Below are 16,858 nucleotides of genomic sequence, written 5' to 3'. Positions count from 1 at the left end.
TAGGCCCAAAAAAAACTTCAGGAAATTTGATTGCATAGTAGTAAGAAAATGATCTATCAACTAAAGCTTTGTAAAAACTGGTTAATTCAGCAAATTACTAGCCCAGAATCAATTTATTATTCAAGTTATCAAGTCAAATCAAGTTATTTACTACAATAGTTTAAAGAGAAGAAAATTGTGTTCAGAGCTTAAGATGCTATGATATGGCCTGTGGAATTCTGCTTATTTAATTCTAAAAATGTTTTTAATAAACTAAGTTTTGTAGGGTGTAAGGGTGCATTTACATGAGAAGCGGCAAAACCGTGAGCCTTGACGCAAATAGCCGCTTTGCTCAGTGCTTGGGTTGAGTGGTGCAGTAAAATGTGTGCACCACGACATGAATATGCATTTGTGTGAAATATCCTTCAAATCCACCCAGAAAGTATTTACATGTATCTGTGTTTAGCTGGATATTCCTCACTGTTTCACTTATAAACTTGTGTTATAGCTCGTGGTGCTGAGAAATTGTGAGAATCAGCTTTTCCGAGAGAATCAAAAAATAGTTAGAAAAGCTTAACGTGGTTTAATGTATTAAAAGAACGAGACAGGAACACTAAACGCTAATTACGAATGTAACCGTGGTTATGTGAGTAGTGGATGACCGCCAGGGCGGTACTTATGTAGTGGATAATCCCGTGCGTGCGCGCTCAGATCGAGATATTTGTGTGCCAAATTAGTCACACGTGACCCCTGCAGTGATGTCACCCATGGTATTTGCACCTGTGACCACTGCAGAACTTCCTCAGGAACCTGGAATGTCTCGCATACTCCGAGTGATCAGGAACCCTGGCGGTCATCCACTACTCACATAACCACAGTTACATTCGTAACTAGCGTTATGTTTCGTATCTCCTGACCGCCAGGGCGGTACTTACGTAGTGGATGATTTATGCCCACGCCATCACGAGGAGTACTTTAACGTCTACTCGTGGAAAGGAACAGGACAGCCGGTGCCAAGCTAGATGAGGCTGCAACGTTCACATTGTGAAAACGTGAAAAGGTACATGGCGAAGACCAAGTGGCTGCCGCACAAACCTCCGCAATGGGGACCCCTCTTAAAGCGGCCCAAGATGTGGAAACTCTTCTGACAGAGTGACCAGATGACCATGCGGGTAAGGGATGGTTGGATGCCGTGTAGGTCATCCCAATGACCTCCGCCAGCCAGCGAGAAACTCGCTGCTTAGAAAGGCGATGACCACGCTTAGCGTCCGAGAAACAAACGAAGAGCTGATCTGTCTTCCGTATGGACGCAGTAGCAGATACATAACATTTCAATGCTCTGACAGGGCACAAGAGCTGATGCCTGGGGTCGGACTGATCGCTATACAACACCAGACTAATAGACTGGTTGATAAATTCTGACCTGAGAATTTTTGGAAGAAAAGCTGGGTTTGGTCTCAGGGTAACGGATGCCCCATCCAGGCCCCACCTGAGACACTCAGGGCTAACCGAAAGCGCATGCAATTCGCAAACACGCTTCGCCGAAAGAATAGCCAGCAAAAACGCTGATTTGAAGGACAACCACTTGAGACCAACCTGGTACCAGAGGCTCAAACTGAGCACTGCAAACATATTCCAGCACCAAGGGAAGGTCCCAGGGTGGTGGACAAATCACACGGGGGGGGGGGGGGGGTCTAAGCCTCCTCGCACCTTTTAAGAAGACCACAACAAGCTTGTGTGAACCCAGAGATGAACCGTTATTCAGGGTCAGTCGGCTCGATAGAGCGGCCACTTAGATCTTCAGAGTCCAGCAACGCTTGCAAAAAGGAGAGTACTGTTTCCACCGAACAGGAGAGAGGATCAACCAACTGTTCCGTGCACCAGTTCACAAATGACTGCCATCTACCATCATACAAAGCTCGAGTAGATGCTCCTCTAGCATTTAGGATAGTGTTTTGCACCCCAGGAAGACATGAGGAGAGTTCATTGTTGGCCCTAAGGGCCACAGCCAAAGCTGGAGAAATTCTGGTCGTGGATGCCACACTTGACCCTTCAGCTGTGAGAGGAGGTCCTTTCTTAGGGGGAGCTTCCATGGAGTAAAGACAGTAGCCAGGGAAACCATGGCTGTCTTGGCCATCGTGGGGCTACCAGAAGAACCTTGTGGCCCTCCTCCTGAACCCTGCCCAGCAGTGCCGGCAGAAGAGGGAGCGGAGGAAACGCAAACAGCAATTCTCTTGGCCAGTCTTGGGCTAATGCATCCTGGCCGAGTGGGCTGTCCCACTGGTGTACCGAGAACCATAGCGGACAATGTGTAGTGTCCGATAAAGCGAACAGATCCACCCGTGCCTGCCCGAACTTCTCCCATATTAGATGAACGAACAGCCTGCAGAGAGAGGAACTTCGGATGCGCCCATGTCCACAGCTCCTTTGCCAGATTCAAGAGCGCCCGGGACCTGGTACCACCATAATGGTTTATGTGATAAACGTGCTTAGGTTGTCTGTGCGTACCAACACATGCCTGCACATACCAACAACTTTGGAGAGCGCCATGGTTCGAGAGCTGTCAGACACTCTTCTGAAATGCGGACCAACACACGTCTGTGGCGCACAGGATCCAGTTTGAGAGAAGTGAGCCATATCTGAAAAGGCCTCATGTGGAGTTTTCCCAACGTAACAACCTGTGCAGCTGCCGTAAGAAGGCCCTGGAGACGCAATAGCCTTATGAACGGAACTCTCATGCTGAGTTTCAGGCGGCACACATGAGACAAAATTGCTCGTGCGCGGGTTCTGGAAAGCGACGCTGTCATTGACAGGGAATCTAGCACCATGCCAATAAACTGGATCTTCTGGACTGGGAGGAGGATGCTCTTCTCCCAATTTACTGCCAGGCCAAGCGCCTGGATGTGACTCAGCAGCCGCTCTGTGTCCACGAGTGCCTGTGCTCTGGAGGGGGCACACACAAGCCAATCGTCTAGATAAGGGAGGACTTTTAATCCTTGCTCCATGAGGGGTGCCAGAGCTGCTTGCATGCACTTGGAAAAGGTTCTTGGTGCCAGAGATAATCCGAAGGGTAGAACTTTGAACTGGAACACCCTGCCTTGAAATGCAAACCGCAGGAACCGTCTGTGTTCTGGTGCTATTGGAACGTGGAAATACGCATCGCGTAAGTCTACTAGGGTGAACTATTCGCATTTTTGTACACTGCAAAGAACAGACGCTGTGTGTAGCATTCGAAAGGGAAGAATCTTCAGGTAAGAATTCAACCGACGGAGGTCCAGAATTGGTCGGAAGCCTCCGTCCTTCTTTGGAACAACAAAATATGTCGAACAGAAGCCCTCTGGTTGAACATGAGGGTCTACAACCTCTATTGCTCCTCTCCTAAGGAGGGAACAAACTTCCTGAGAGAGAGTGGAGGCATGAACTTTGTTTGCCACTGAAGTTACCCTTGGCAAGGAACTGAGGGGTGGCCGGTGACGGAACTGCAGTCTGTAACCTGACGACATGACTCTGAGAACCCACTGATCTGTGACCATACTTTCCCAACATGTCATGCACTGGGCCTTCAGCAGTTCCTCCACCGGCTGAAGCCCGTCAACGGCAGTTATGGGCGGCGCTCCCCTTAGAATAGGGGTGTCGCGGCATTGACCTGGACCCATGAACAGATGGCTTTGTCTGGCGTGGCACATTCTGCACCTTAGGTCTTGACTGTGGCACTGAGCCCCGCAAGTATGTGCGCGGTGGGGCGTGGTTTGATGCTTCCGAGTGACGAAAGCGGTGAAAACCACGAGGAGCTTCTCTGAAAAGGCTGAGCGGCATTCAAGGGCTTCTTTGACCGGAGGGCCAAAAACATACCCTGGCACCAGGGGCAGTAATAATAATAATAATAATACATTTTATTTATATAGCGCTTTTCAAGATACTCAAAGACGCTTTACATAAGACAAATAATCAAAACAAATACGTACATACACCATACAAATCATAGTACAAAATCAAAATAGTACATCAACATCAAGAATAATTAAGATAAAAACAAAGAGAGCAGCATAAGACAGTTCATTAAAAATTAGCTAAATTATGAGAGAGAACAACAAATATAGAACAATTTCTTAAAATTAGACAGAAACAGGACAGATTCACATGCAATCAGGAAACTGAAAACTTTACAAGTTTTAGGATCTAGGACTTCACATTTCTGTCGTGATCTAAGTATAAAAACTATTAAAAAGAATAGCAAAAATAAAAGCATTTATTTCGTGGTGTTACAAGTTAAATGCCATTTTGAATAGATGAGTTTTGAGAAGTGACTTGAATTTGGACAGGTCAGGACAATCTCGTAGGTGTTTGGGGAGAGCATTCCATAAAGATGGAGCAGCTATGGAAAAGGCCCTGTCACCCCAGGTCCGGTGCTTGGTCCTAGAGGGTATGGACAGTAGGTTAGCCTCAGAAGAGCGAAGGCTACGGGAGGGAATGTGCTGATGGAGCAGGTCGGTGAGGTAGGATGGGGCCTGATTATGGAGAGCTTTGTGAGTGAATAGAAGAATTTTGAATTGAAAGCGTTGAGCAACGGGAAGCCAATGAAGTTTTTGGAGAACAGGTGTAATATGATCACGGGAGCGAGTATGAGTAAGGAGGCGAGCAGCTGAATTCTGGATATACTGAAGTTTTTTTTAGGATTTTGTTAGATGTACCATAAAGGATGCTATTGCAATAATCAATTCTGGATGTAATAAAAGCATGAATCAAGGTTTCGGCGGCAGAAAAGGAGAGTGATGGACGTAGACGTGCTATGTTTTTTAGATGAAAGAAAGCAGTTTTGGTGATGTGATTTACATGGCGGTCAAAAGAGAGGTTGCTATCAAAAATTACACCAAGATTTTGGATGTTAGAAGACGGAGACAAAGTGTCATTATCAATGGTAATTTGAAAATTTTTTGTGGTTTTTGCCAGGGTTGTAGGACCTACGATGATCATATCTGATTTTTCACAGTTTAATTTGAGGAAATTAGCTTTCATCCACAATTTCATTTCAGTGATGCAATTTGTCAGAGTGGAGTGAAGTTCAGTATTAATGGATTTGAAGGAGATGTAAAGCTGAATATCATCAGCATAGCAGTGGAAATGTAAACCATGCCGACGTATGATGTCACCAAGGGGGAGCATATAAAGAATAAACAAAAGGGGACCTAACACTGAGCCTTGGGGAATGCCTTGGGACAGTGGAGCAATGGCAGAACTACAATTGTTGATATTAACTGTTGTCTGTTTACGAGATATGGCCTTAACCACAAAAGGGCAGTACCAGTGATGTTGACAGAGGATTCAAGGCGGGACAGAAGAATGGAGTGATTAATGGTGTCAAAAGCTGCAGTAAGATCAAGGAGGACGAGAATATTAATTTGTCCAGAGTCTGAGGAAAGAAGAAGGTCATTTGTGACTTTGAGGAGGGCTGACTCAGTGCTGTGCTGGGGGCGGAAACCAGACTGAAATGATTCAAATAGATTATTGGAATTTAGGTGATCTTTGAGCTGTGAGGCAACAACACGTTCCAGTATTTTCGACAGAAATGGAAGATTGGAAATGGGCCGAAAGTTACTCATAATGTTAGAGTCAAGTCCAGGTTTTTTAAGTATGGGAGTAACAGCAGCCAATTTGAGTGATTGAGGGACTGAGCCAGAACTAAGAGAGGAATTGATTATCTCTGTGATAAGTGATGAGATAACTGGAAAACAACCCTTAACAAGTTTTGATGGAGCAGGATCCAAAACACAAGTGGAGCTTCGCATCCCTGTTAAGATCTCAGATAGGTCCAAATGAGACACAGGTGAGAACTGAGACAGAGGCTGGGTAATAAATTGAGGTGAGATAGGCGGAGAAACAGAGATGACAGGGGAAACTGTCAGAAAATTGTGGATATTCTCAACTTTTGTTTGAAAAAATGAGAGGTAAGAGTTACACTTGTCAACTGTAAAGGAATTGGTAGTATTGTCAACTGGTTTGAGAAGTTTATTTATTGTGGAAAACAGAGTCTTAGGATTTGTTGATCCAGCATGTATGAGTTCGGAATAGTAAGTGGATCGGGCTGCCGTAAGAGCGTCTTTGTAATGTTGAAGATAATCAGAATAAATCTGATAATGTACTGTTAGACCGGTTTTCTTATAAAGTCTTTCAAGCTGGCGTTTACGGGATTTCATTTGGTGAAGCTCAATTGTGTACCATGGTGCAGAATGACTAAATGAAACAAATTTGGTTCTCAAAGGAGCCAGCTCATCAAGACATGAGGCGAGTATGTCATTATAGTAATCGACAAGGTCAGATGAATTACTAGACAGTACAGGACAGACAGACATCTTTTTAACAAGAGAATCTGAGAAAGCAGAGGGAGAGATATATTGAAGATTCCTGAAGGATATTTTACGTTTAGCTCTAGTGATGGGCTTAGTGACCTCAATGTCCATGATGATTGTCAAATGATCAGAGACAGTAAGGTCATGGCTGGACGGCTGATGAACTAGGACACCAGTAGAGCAGACAAGGTCAAGAGTATGACCTTTTTTATGAGTTGGAAAATTGATATGTTGTGTGAAATTAAAACACTGTAACAATTCCAAAAATTCCCTGGCAAATTTACAGTTGTTGTCATCAATATGGATGTTAAAATCACCCATAAGCAGTACAGAGGATGAGAGGGCACTAAGCTGGGTTAAAAAATCTGAAAAATCAGAGAGAAAGGAAGCGTTTGGCTTTGGCGGACGATAAACCACAGCAGTGACCAGAGGAGTAGGCCCTGACAACTTGAAAGCCAGGTGTTCAAAAGAAAGAGCAGCAGGAAAAGACAAAGTGGTTATTTTAATATCATCCCTATAGACTGCAGCAACACCACCACCTCGCCCTTCCATACGAGGTTCATCAATATACGAGTATCCCATTGGCGTGGTCTGATTTAACGTAAAATAATCCAAGGGTTTATGCCAAGTTTCAGTGAGACAGAAAAAGTCTAGTTCACTGTCAGATATAAATTCACTGAGTACAGTACTTTTTGTGTTGAGTGAACGAACATTAAGCAATGCCATTTTCAAGTGGTATTGTTGTGTAGTTGGCTGTGAGGAACGAGGAAGAGAACGGAGATTTGCAAAGTCCACTCCGCGTTTCCCATCCCACTCCGTGGACAGCGTTGTCATGGAGACTACACCGCTACTGGTGTGCAAGGCAGCAGCGCTCTGATGACGTGTTTGCGGAGCGACAGTGCGCACGGCTGACCAGAAGGATGGAATAGCGTTACCGTTTCGAAAATAAACAAGCTTTCTCCGGGAGCCCCTGTGAATATAACGAGGCCGGCGAAGGAGTCCAAGCTGTTTGATGACTGAAATACACGATGGAGTAGTGCAATTGTTGAACTTCCTCAGCTGGTCAACGGAATAGTTCAACATTGTGCCGATCCCAGGAAAACTCACCCACCGTTCACCACCGGCCGCAGACGCGATGTACAGTAGAAAGAACAAAAAGTATCAAAAGAACAAATAAAAGTATCAAAAGTAACATAAAAGAAATAGATCCACAAGGTGTGTAAAAAGATGAAAACGAAAAACGATAAAAATACAATAAAATACGGTAAAATACGGTAACGGTAGCGGCAGCCAAATGCGCCAGCGTCCACCATCACCATGGCAACTGATGCATAATGAGTGACCCAATTGTTGTCCTACAGGCTTCAGAAAGCGATGATTGGGCCAGCCACACTTGACGGCACCCATGAATCAATGTACCTATCAGCCTCCCGTGGCTCTGGGCCAAGTAGACGACAGACTGTAAGGCTGTATTTAAGAGCTCATCCACAGGTCCACTACTATCAGTACCTTGTAGAGAAGACTGCAAGGCCAGAAGTAGAAGAGAGAGAGAGTTGACTATTTTTGCCATCCTAGTGGCAGTGTCATGTTCAAGATTCAAGATTCAAGATTCAAGAGTTTTATTGTCATGTGCACAGAAGAACTAGCAGTTACACTGTACAATGAAATTCTTACTTTGTTCGTCCTCCAAACATCAATAAGTATTAAACATAAAACAAAATTAAACTAACAGAATATTACTAGAAAAAAACTTTTTTTAAAAATATATAATTTAAACTATAAAAAAACGTTTTATATACAGAGGAAAAAAAATAGAAATAAAATAAAATAAGGCAGTACAAAAGGCACATAGCAGCAGTTACATAAGGTGCAGAAATTATGCAGTGTTATACAGCATAAATACAGAAAAATACAGCAGCAGTTATTTTAAAGTGTAAATTGTGCAACATTATGTGCAAGTAGCAGCAGTCATTTAAATGTGCAATAGTGCATTGTAGAGAATGTACAATGTTCATGAGCTAAGTTGTGTATGTGATAGTCCGTGTTTGTTCACAAGCCTGACTGCTTGTGGGTAAAAACTGTTTGTCAGTCTTGTTGTTCTGGCCTTTAGGCTTCTGAAACGTTTGCCTGATGGCAGAGGAGTAAAGAGGTAGTTTTGGGGGTGTGTGCTGTCCTTAATTATGTTGTGGGCTCTCCTGACCACCCTGGTCTGATAAATGTCCTGTAGTGCAGGGTAGGACGTTCCAGAAATTCTTTGTGCAGTTTTTATTACACGCTGGAGTTCCTTCCTGTCCTCTGCAGTGCAGTTTCCATACCAGACTGTGATGGAGCTGGTAAGGACACTTTCCACCGTACATCTGTAGAAGTTGCTGAGAATTTTGGTTGACATGCCAAATTTTCTTAGTCTTCTTAGGAAGTACAGTCTCTGTTGAGACTTCTTAATGATATGGCGTGTGTTGCAGGACCAGGTGAGATCCTCGCTGATGTGCACACCCAGAAATTTGAAGGTTTTCACCTTCTCCACCACTGTTCCACCTATATACAGCGGTGTATGCTGTTCTCCTCTCCTCCTGGGGTCCACAATCAGTTCCTTTGTTTTGTTGATATTCAATGAAAGATTGTTGTTCTGACACCAGTCCACAAGATCTGCTACCTCCCTCCTGTACGCCATCTCATCCCCCCCAGTAATAAGACCAATGACTGTGGTGTCATCAGCAAACTTAATAATACTGGTGGTGTTATAAGAGGCCACACAGTCATGTGTGAAGAGCGAGTACAGAAGAGACCCCGACCGTGCTGAAGCAGTCGGCAGGGGACCACCCGGCTGTAGAAAATCCTGAAAGAATTCAGCATTTGATGCTACTGTAGAAAGTGCGTCATCCGCTTTTTCTGAGGCACCATCAGGATCTTTAGGTAACTTTAACTCAGGCTCCGGAATACTACAAGCATCTAGTTTGTGACTAAGCTCCATAAATAACGACTTCAACTGTGATAGCTCATCAGAGAACGAGCCCATGCGTTCCGACAGTGCCATGGACCGTCTCTTTTTCCTCTGCATAGGCCCTGGTACCTCCAAGGGCCGCTTTGCAGTGTTGCTCGTGCCGCGCTGAGGCGCTGGTAACGTAGCCTCGCACCCAATCTCTAGCCCCGCTAGCCGTTCTCGGCGGCGGTCTAATGGAATAATCACACAATCCATGCACGGGTTCACCAAGGCTTCACGAAGGTGGTCCAACCCAAGACACGAAGGGCATTGGTCATGCCCGTCGTAGGACTCCAAGGCAGCAAAGCACTGGTTACAACTGTTTGAAAACATGACGGGTCTGCGTTGTTGATATCGCTGCTTCACTCCTAGTAGCGAATAGTGCCAAAAGGAGTAAAAAACTGCACCGAGTACAACTCGAGGTGAAAGCGGCGTGCCACCACGGTACACACGCTGAACGATGCTGCCGCTATATTATTACGATCCGTCAGCTTCACTTAACACCGAGTATGAAACTCTAAGTGAAAGAGTTGTGCTGGTAGGGCTAGCGATAATGCCAGAACTCCAGAGAAATCCACTAGTTGAGGTGAATGAGTTGCGGGTTTCACTTAACACCGAGTATAAACTCTAGATGAAGAGAGATGCGCTGTTAGCGCTTGGAGTTATAACTTTATGAGCGGTGTGCTCCACTCAAAACCGAGTGAAAACTCTAGGTTAGAGCGAGCTAACTCCCGTTATAAATACAGCAGTCACTTACCAGAGTTCCACGCAGACTGTTATCATTTCCAGTAACAAACACAGCTTCTCTAGCTCATTCTCACACCGAGTGCACTCCAGGTGAATAGACTGCTAGATCTCGCTGTGGTAATCCCAGCCCGTAGAGGACGAATAATTCGTAGCTCTGACAAATGTGTCACTGGGCTGTTCCTTCGATCAAGAGGCGAGATGAGAAAAGAGGAAGTTTTGCAGTGGTCACAGGTGCAAATACCATGGGTGACATCACTGCAGGGGTCACGTGTGACTAATTTGGTACACAAATATCTCGATCTGAGCATGCATGCGCAGGATTATCCACTACGTAAGTACAGCCCTGGTGGTCAGGAGATACGAAACATAACTTATTTTAATTATTACTGCATAGTTGAGTGGTATTTATACCTTTTAATCAGACTCAGACTCAGACTCAGCTTTATTGTCATTCAAAACCATGTACATGATTAAAACGAAATGCAGTTACTCAGGTCTCGGTGTGTGTAAACATAATAAAATATAAAATATAAATAGCAAGAGAAACTATGTTTAGTAAAAATAAAACTTAAGACTTAAAAACTAGAAGAAATAACTAAGATATGAATTTTAAATATTTACATTTACATTCAAGTATTGGCTTTATGCGGATCTAAAGTGCACGATTCAGTATAGCAGCAGATAAAAGGCAGCACCAGGTCACAGGTGTTTAAAGTAACTGGTGCATAGACAGTACATGAGGGGTGGAGCAATTTAGCAGTCTGACTGCATCCGGAAAGAAGCTGTTTTTCAGTCTTGTTGTTTTTGCTCGGATGCAGCGCAGCCTCCTACCAGAGGGAAGGGGGGTGAAAAGTCCATGTGCAGGGTGGGTGGGGTCACGGAAGATGCAGGCGGCTCTTTCCTTACACCTGGTTGTGTATATGTCCCCGATGGGTGGTAAGCTGCATCCGATGGTCCTCTGTGCAGACTTTACCACTCTCTGCAGCGCCTCCTTCTCTGCCACAGTGCAGCCAGCATACCACACAGTGAGGCAGGTGGTCAGGGTGCTCTCCACCACACAGCTGTAGAAGGACCTGAGGATGTCTGTGTGAAGACCTGCCCTCCTCAGCTTCCTCAGGAAATACAGGCGTTGGTTGGCCTTCTTTTACAAAATGTACAGCACTTTGGTTGACACGCGTTGTCTTTTAAATGTGCTATAGAAATAAAGGTGACTTAACTTGACTGCTCAAAAGTTCTCTCCACTATTTGAATTCTTCAGTCATTGTTTTAAATTAATAAGTCACGTTAAGCTTTGTTCGTACGGCCTGAGTCGCTTTTAACGGCTTATATCAAACAGTTTGTCTCATTTGTGGCTTTAAAACGGTTAGCGGCAACCTGAGTCAAAGTTCAATCAGGTGAGCAAAAATTGTGAGTCCAATGCAGCAAAAGTGTGTGGTGCACACGTTTAAGGAAATGTAGCGGCATGCTAAGCAACACCCCCACACTCCATAGGAAACAACGACACAGCCGGCACAAATGCGGTTTTATGCTTCTTATGTGAATGCGCCCTAATAATCATTTTTTCCACTACTGTTCTAAATCCAATCAGCAGCTAAAGAAAACATTAGTTCTGATAAAGTAGGTTTTATGGCGCCACATCAATGTCAAAACTAGAGGGCGCAACTTTTAACATTTCGCGTGTGTAAATATCCCTCTCGCGAGTGCAAATGTGAAACTCGCGAGCACAAAAAGAAGAATTGCGTGTGCACTGATCATAAAATCGCTCTCAAACTGTCTTTTTCACTCTCGAATGTTGTTTTTCTGCTCGATTTCATTGTTGTGCTCGCACGTGAAAGCAAATTGCGCTCGGCTGCTCTTTCTGCGCGAGAGAAATTTTTGCGCTTGAGTTTTGAAAGTGGTGGTTTTGACAGTTTGGGGGCGGAGTCAGGGCCGGCTATTGGCTCTTTGCACGCCTTACTTCCGGGTTCTCGTATACAGGCACATCAACTTCCGGTATTCAGACGCCGGTCGTCAACAAGCAGATATTGTTAGGCATGGCTCTCTTTTACACTTGTTGTCTTCAAGATTAACCTCGTCTGACAGTGAACGATTTTAAATGTACAACACCAGCTACATTGACAAATACGAAGGTAAGTACGTTTGCAAACATTTCCTTATAACCATGCAAGTAGGCTAGTTGTAAACTGGTTAGTGGTTGTTTTGCTAGACTAGACAAACACTACATCTAGCTTGACAGACCAGTATTGAGATTCATGTTTTAGTTAGCTTTGAAGCATACCATTGCAATTTCATTTTAATGCATCTTCTCCCTGCACAGTGTCAAGTATATGTATATATAATGTATGTGTGTTCAGTTCTCAGGGGGAGCGGTCTGGGTTCTTTCTGTGTGGAGTTTTCATGTTCTCCCTGTATCCATGTGGGTTTCCTCCGGGTTCTCCTGTTTCCTCCCACAGTCCAGAAGTGTGTAAGTGAGGTGAATTGGAGACACTAAATTGTCCATGACTGTGTTTGATATTAAAACTGAAGAATTGAACTGATGAATCTTGTGTGATGAGTAACGACCGTTTCTGTCATGAATGTAACCAAAGTGTAAAACATGACTTTAAATTCCTAATAAAACATAAAACAAACTTAACATATCTGACTGTATATATTACCAATTTACTCTCAATCTTTTGATTAAGTGTAAAAAGTTTTGTTTGCCAATATATTAATGAGTTATCTTTTATTTATTATCAAATGTTATATGTCAGACCTTTAAATTTTCATGTCAATTGATTAATTTGATGTTACAGTATATGTCTTTCTCCAAAAAACATTTTTGTAGTAAATGTGAGGATAAACTCATACGGCAGGTTATCAAGACATAATTATTACAGAATTTATCAGTCTCAAGCTGACAGCAATGGGCTATCAAATATATATGCTGTTCAATTCAAAACCTTGTATCATGTTACAAAAGAGAAAAAATGACTTTCGTTTAAAGTTAAATGTAAAAAGATTTTATTTCAAGTCTTTAACACCATTCAAGTGATCTATTCATCATGAAATAAATGCTAAACAACTGCCAGATTCACAAAACATGAGAAACGGCAAAGGTGGAGATAAACTGTTCTACACACTCAATATGGACAAGTATTGAAACACCAGCTCATTTACTGTTTCTTCTGATATCCATCCATCCATCCATCCATCCATCCATCCATCCATCTATCTATCACTGATCAGCCATAGCATTAAAACCACCTCCTTGTTTCTACACTCACTGTCCATTTTATCAGCTCCACTTATCATATAGAAGCACTTTGTAGTTCTACAATTACTGACTGTTCTCTGTATGCGTTGTTAGCCCCCTTTCACCCTGTTCTTCAATGGTCAGGACCCCCACAGGACACCCACAGAGCAGGTATTATTTAGGTGGTGGATCATTCTCAGCACTGCAGTGACACTGACATGGTGGTGGTGTGATAGTGTGTGTTGTGCTGGTATGAGTAAATAAGACGATAAATACAGCGCCTTGTGGGCAGCGTCCTGTGACCACTGATGAAGGTCTAGAAGATGACCAACTCAAACAGCAGCAATAGATGAGCGAAGGTGGACCAACTAGGTAGGAGTGTCTAATAGAGTGGACAGTAAGTGGACATGATATTAAAAAACTCCAGCAGCACTGCTGTATCTGATCCACTCATACCAGCACAACACACACTAACACACCACCACCATGTCAGTGTCACTGCAGTGCTGAGAATCATCCACCACCTAAATAATACCTGCCCTGTGGTGGTCCTGATTATTAAGAACAGAAAAGAGGCTAACACAGTATAGAGAGAAACAGATGAACTAGTCTGTAATTGTAGAACTGATAAAATAATCAAAGAGTGTAGATATAAAAGGTATGTTTACATAATAAAGAGGCTTTTGTTGGTTTTTTATGCTTTTGTTTAAACACAGAAATAGAGTATAAACTATAATATATATTTACAATATTCAAATGTACACGTTCTTTAAAAAAAATTGCAGATAAAGGCGAGTGTTTAGCTTCATGCCTTGTCAAGTGGTCCAATCGGATAGTTCACATGCAGGCAAAACACAGTAAACAAACATAGCGATCACTGTGTCGAACAACTTGCTCTTTTACCCGTCGAATTCAGCATTCAACATGAACCCTGAGAATGTTCCGATCCACCTCTATCTCTGTGCATGCAAGCACAGAGCTTGCATGCAAAGAGCCAATAGCATTTGCTGATAGAGACGGCCCTGACTCCGCCCCCAAACTGTCAAAACCACCCCTTTCAAAACTTGAGCGCAAAAACTGCTCTCGCGCAGAAAGAGCAGCCGAGCGCAATTTGCTTTCGCGCGCGAGCACAACAATGAAATCGAGCAGAAAAACAACATTCAAGAGTGAAAAAGACAGTTTGAGAGCGATTTTATGATCAGTGCGCACGCAATTCTTCTTTTTGTGCTCGCGAGTTTCACATTTGCACTCACGAGAGGGATATTTACACACGCGAAATGTTAAAAGTTGCGCCCTCTAGTTTTGACATTGATGTGGCGCCATAAGGTTTTGGCAATTAATACAAGGATTAAACTGTGTAGAATGCAGAAATGTTCAAGCCTGTTCAATGTTTTAATGTAGGACATGAAACTGTTCGTCTGTTATTTGTTACAATTATTGCAGAAATCCAAAGTTGGTGCTGGAGCCTATCCCAGCTTTTCAATGGGGGGCCAGTCCATCGCAGGGCAGACACACACACACACACACATTCATTTACCTATACGGCAATTCAGTGTCTTCAATTAACCTGACTGCATGTTTTTGGACTGTGGGAGAAAACCAGACCTACTGGAGGAAACCCACGCAGACACAAGGGGAACATGCAAGCTCCGCACAGAAAGGACCTGGACCGCCCCGCCTGGGGATCAAACCCAGGACCTTCTTGCTGTGAGGTGACAGTGCTACCTACCGAGCCATTATGCCGCCCCTACAACATACCGTATTGCATTTGTCAATAACTAATTTAATGTAATGCATTTTATTTCATGTAAATCATGTGCACATTAGAATCAAGTACATCCAGTGGTTTACTTTTTTGCAGTACATGATGAGTACATGACTAGTAAAACATCACATTAAATAATAAATTGCTTGTTTTGTGGCAGAAATTATTGTTTGTTTGTTTGTTTATTAGGATTTTAACGTCATGTCTTACACTTTGGTTACATTCACGACAGGAACGGTAGTTACTCATTACACAAGGTTCATCAGTTCACAAGGTTATATCAAACACAGTCATAGACAATTTAGTTTCTCTAATTTACCTCACCTGCATGTCTTTGGACTGTGGGAGGAAGACTGAGCACTGGGACTAAACCCACGTGGACATGGGGAGAACATGCAAGCTCCTCACAGAAAGGACCCGGACCTCCTCACCTGGGGATCAAACCCAGGACCTTCTTGCTGTGAGGCGACAGTACTACCCACTTAGCCACCGTGCCGCCCCAGAAATTATTGAGTCAAACTCCTGTACAATTTGCATTAATGACATGCTGCTTCAAAAAAGACTACTGATTGTTTTGCCTGGGCAAGCAGAAAATAAATCAGCCCTAATTTGTAGAAAAAAATGAAAAGCATTTCACTTTCAATAATGTAATAACACATCTAATGTGATGTAATAGCCTAATTTATTGTATATCCATATAGAACATGTTTTCCACTTAAGTAAGCCGGTGAATGAAGGCAACAGTTTTCAGAAGGTTAAAGAATGCTGTTGCAATCACTTGCAATTATCTCACATGCTCTGTGCTTTCACTGGAGGCTCAGCCAGCTCAGAAACAAATACAAACTGGCATATTCTAATTTTTATTTGCAAAAATTACTATTACTTTCTGTTATTTGGTGTTATGGTACAGAGCGGGTGGCATTGTGGCTTGGTGGGTAGCACTGTCCTGGGTGTCTGTGTGAGTTTCCTCCGGAAGCTCTGGTTTCCTTCCACAATCCAAAGACTTGCAGTCAGGTTAACTCACTCACTGTCATAACTGCTTATCCAATTATGGTCGCTTGGTGGTGGTGGTGGTGGGGGGGTTCTGGAGCCTATCCCAGCTTTTCAATGGGCGCAAGGCACACAGTAACACCCTGGATGGGGTGCCAGTCCATCGCAGGGCAGACACACATACATACATACACATACACACACCCATTCACCTATAGGGCAGTTCAGTGTCTCCAATTAACCTGGCTGCATGTTTTTGGACTGTGGGAGGAAACCGGAGCACCTAGAGGAAACCCACGCAGGCACTGGGAGAACATGCAAACTCCACACAGAAAGGACCCGGGCCGCCCCGCCTGGGGATCGAACCCAGGACCTTCTTGCTGTGAGGCGACAGTGCTACCCACCGAGCCACCGTGCCGTCCCCTAGGTATGAGTGTGGGATGAATTTATGTGTACTGTATGTGTTTGCCGTGTGATGGACTGGCGACCTATCCAGAATATTTCCTACATGTCGCCCAGTGATTTGGACCCACTGCAATCCTGAATCCTATTTTATTTATGCATTTTGCCAATTTAGTGTAGTCAATTTGTCTTCCGCTGCTGGGGGATCCCTGATTTGCAGTCGAGGTGGGTATATTGCTGCTCACGCCTCCTCCGACCCACGCACAGCCCTTTGCGGAACCATTTTTCACCTATGCACTCTGCACAGGCGCCTCTCTATCTGCCAATTAGGATCCTTACACAGCTTTTTGTAGACCCCACCCACACAGTCCAGTCATCCCGCCCTAGCAGAACTGTGTCTGCTGCAGGCACGG

At 43.8% G+C, this 16,858-nt stretch overlaps 1 protein-coding gene across 2 annotated transcripts in view; it reads right to left on the bottom strand.

The window, feature by feature from the left end:
* Positions 1–16,858, bottom strand: part of tnmd (tenomodulin) — a 199,858-nt gene that overhangs the window by 64,416 nt on the left and 118,584 nt on the right. The window lies entirely within an intron of this gene.

Source organism: Trichomycterus rosablanca, chromosome 8 (genome assembly GCF_030014385.1).
Source record: "Trichomycterus rosablanca isolate fTriRos1 chromosome 8, fTriRos1.hap1, whole genome shotgun sequence".
Taxonomy (NCBI): Eukaryota; Metazoa; Chordata; class Actinopteri; order Siluriformes; family Trichomycteridae; genus Trichomycterus; species Trichomycterus rosablanca.
This window is presented reverse-complemented; position numbering and strand designations above follow the sequence as displayed.